This window comes from Apis dorsata, unplaced genomic scaffold (genome assembly GCF_000469605.1).
Source record: "Apis dorsata unplaced genomic scaffold, Apis dorsata 1.3 scaffold_19, whole genome shotgun sequence".
Lineage (NCBI taxonomy): Eukaryota > Metazoa > Arthropoda > Insecta > Hymenoptera > Apidae > Apis > Apis dorsata.
In genome coordinates this window covers 811,603-815,153 of record NW_006263321.1, presented here as the reverse complement: position 1 = coordinate 815,153, position 3,551 = coordinate 811,603, and the positions used below count along the sequence as shown (strand labels likewise).

The 3,551-nt window shown below is 33.5% G+C and overlaps 1 long non-coding RNA gene across 1 annotated transcript in view; it reads left to right on the top strand.

The window, feature by feature from the left end:
- The window catches only part of LOC102671833, a 119,596-nt gene extending 116,056 nt beyond the window's left edge, over positions 1 to 3,540 (top strand). The window contains exon 3 of the long non-coding RNA XR_004150196.1: positions 3,344 to 3,540. This is a non-coding gene — a long non-coding RNA (uncharacterized LOC102671833). The remainder of the gene's footprint in view (positions 1 to 3,343) is intronic.
- Positions 3,541 to 3,551: the final 11 nt, after the last annotated feature.

Sequence of the window (3,551 nt, the reverse complement as noted above, 5' to 3'; positions counted from 1 at the left end):
TTTTTTTTTTTTTTTTTTTTAAGAAAATTGGAAATCGAAATTTCTGATTTGAATTCCTTTTTTTCTTGTAATGTAGAATAAAAATATAGAAAAATTGATGGTGTTTGAAGTGTTGTAGCATTGCGAAAGAGAGGTATATGATGATTATTTATGAAGAAAGAAGATTTTATTTTTATATTTTTGAGTTTAATTTTTTTAAATGTCCTTTTCGCAAAAGTTGATTTTTTTTCTTCTCAAAGAATCCAAACAATTCTACGAGGTTTAAAAATTTTCTTCGGATTTTTTAAATGACTTTGCGAAGAGAAGTTTCTTTATAACCCTTTAAAATGTTGATATACGATTTTTCTTTGCCGTTTTATAGCACTTCAAATTAAAGTTACCGCCGGAACAACCCTACGTTATACTAGGAAGTTGCATTTCTGTTGAATTTCAGCCTCCTGTGTATGTTTACCCCTCTGCGTTGGTTTACCATACATAATTACACGTTATATTTTTTCATAAAGTTCAAACGTTTAAATATTAAAAATAATTACACGTAATTATTACACAATTAGCATATTAATTTTCATATAAATAATAAGATCGACGAAAATAATAATAGGCCAACCACTTTGAATGTGAATTAACGTAGAAATATATATTTTTTTCCCCACCAAAATTCGCTTTGAGGGATTGAATCCCCCTGGCTTACTTAAGCTTAATACCCCGACGCAGTTACACGTTCCCCCAGTAAGAATTCCGTTAAACCTATCAAAGCTTTCACCCGTGTCCGCTTTATACGCGTATTTTTCAAGAAAACGAGAATCATTAGCCCGATCTCCACCACGAAGGAGATTGTTTTCGCGGAGCATCAAAGAGATTCTTCCGTTCTTTTGGCTGGCTGGGAAACGGCGCCGGGGTTCTTTAAAGAAAAATCCATTAGGATTCTCAAAGAGACTCTTCCCTCTACATGCGTAACGTTCCAGATATTTGCATACGTTCAAGCTTAACTATTTAATGGTAACGAGTGAAAAAAGGAAGAGAGAGATAGAGGAGAGAGAGAGAGAAAGAGAGGGAATATGAGAGAAGGAGAGAGAAATGTCGGAGCTCGATTAAATGAGAAAATTGTAGGAACGGTATCACGGCTCGAATATACGCTTGCTTCGTAGCCTTGTTAAACGGGAACGAGACACGCGACATTTTCTTTTTATCGCCCGACTTTTAAGAAGCAAGCTCGCGTTTAAAAGAATCGAGCGAGAAGTTTTGTGTTAACGATAAACTTGACAAATCGTTTCGTTAACGGCATGAATAACGATTTCGAATCATGTTCTCGCGTTCTCAATCATTTTTTACACTCGAATCCACCCACCTAATCGTGGGTGGTGGAACACGTGCTCTTATCTTCGAGTCTCGATGGGCACGCGATAATCACCGAGTTCTTAGAGTTTTTAGAGTTTTTTTTTTTTTACGTCTTATTAATTATAAATAATTTTCTTTTGTAAATTGTTTTATGATAGGTAGCTGATTAATTAAAGGGAATAAGAAAATTGAGATTCGGGAATAGAGAGTAATTTTCATTTAAATTTTTATATTCTGTTTTCTTCGATTTTCAACGGATAAAAGAGTTTATCATATTTTAGAATTTAAGAAATCTTGAATGAAAAGTACGAATGATTCAATTTTAAAAATTGTTGTTTCTTCTTTTCTTTTGTTTTATTAGGAAAAAAAAATTGGCTTTTTATTTAAATTATATCGTGCTTTAATAATTTCAAAAGATAAAATTAAAAAGAAGAACGAAATTTAATTCGGCCGAAAGCTTTTATAAAATCCCTTGTAAACCTATTTTATACGAGGATTCATCGTAATTAAAATAACGATTCAGTTAAAATTCACTCACCGTTGAACCGCGGATCGTTTAAAACAATTAATAATTTTTGCACAACGTAAATTTCAATTTTCATTCATTTATTGATACACGTCTAATAAACGAGCTACATTCCATATTTTCTTTCAAATTTAATTTTTTTTTTTGTCAAAGAAAAATGTTATAAAAAAATTTAACTTTCAATCTGATTTCTAAATTATGAAAATCAACTTTGTTTAATAGATATAAAACTATCACAAAAAGCACAAAATAAATTGTAATACTGCTCTTCTTAAAATATCTTATCTGATATTTATTTATTTTCCAAAAATATATACATTCTCTAAGTATAACTTTAATTTCTAAGATTAAAAAATAAAACTCCACATGCTATCTCATTTTAAAAACTTAAAAATAAGCCTTGTTATTTTTTCCAGCAAAATTAAATATTTCAAAACTTCAATTCTCTTCGACAAAATACTCATACAATACAAATACTTTATGAAATTATCTATCTGGCTTAATTTTATTTCTCCAAACAAGATGAAAATGATAAAAAATTCCAAATGTAAAAATCTTAAATTAACATTTCAACTAACCATAATATCTCGTTGTATAATATTCGCGTCGATCAAACACCAAGAATGGAAAAAATTCAAATCGCTACGAAGAAAGGTGAAGCGTATATACAGGGCAATCTTGCTCCTTTCGCTCGAAGCTCGTCCAATCTTCTGCCACGATTCCTCGCAGATTGTCCGCCTTAAAGATTTATCTCGAGATTAACGCGAGAGGCTGGCAGGCATATGCCTATATCCGAAACGTTATTAACTCGGGTCTCTCGCCCAAGTAGAAATACACGCCTCGAGTTTCATTTTAGAATCGCAGCACGCGTGTGTTTACTCTGTGAGTCCAAAATTGTCCAAAATCGAGAGGGAAAACGGAGAGAAATCGGCGAGGAAAAACAAAAGAAACGCCACTCAAAAGAGATTAGAAATGTATGGCCAATTGAGAACGAAAAGGAATTGATCCGCTTCGAGGTAGGAAACTTTGCTTTCCTACCTCCATCTTTTAACGTTGACCAACGTTATCCGTGCCTCTTCAACTGGCGATATTTGAAATTGTTCGAGACCGAATACCGAGAATCGAATATTTCCATTATCGAAGTAAATATTATTCGGAAATACCGTTTCGTTTCGTGGTTGGATCAAATATTATTTACCGTTCACGAATATATTATCGAAAACGGAGGATATTGGCCTCGATATTACTGGAAAGAAAAAAATTTTGCGTTCGCGTTTATACACGTCTCTAAAGTTAAACTCTATTTATTCTACAAAAATTATTCTCTTCCATCTATAAAATAAAATAATAATAATAATCATTTATATATTATTTATATACCAGCAAAGAAAGTTTATTCGTAAAAATCGTTGGTAAAATTCGATTCACTTCCATTCGTATTCTCAAATATCTCACGTTTGGCCTTCTCTCCCTTTTCAGATCGCTCGATTTTAACGAATCGGGGAACGGCCGCCAGCTCCTTTCTTCCAGAAGGGATCCAGAAGCGAATACCGGTTGAGGAACGACGAAACTCTTGGAGGGAAACAGGGCTGAGGTATTCGGGGCTGGACCCGTGTTTCCCTTCCCGCTCGAAGGGAGGCGGATGTTTTGAGTGCAATTTAACTTGCAGCGTGGAGAGCGGGGCAGA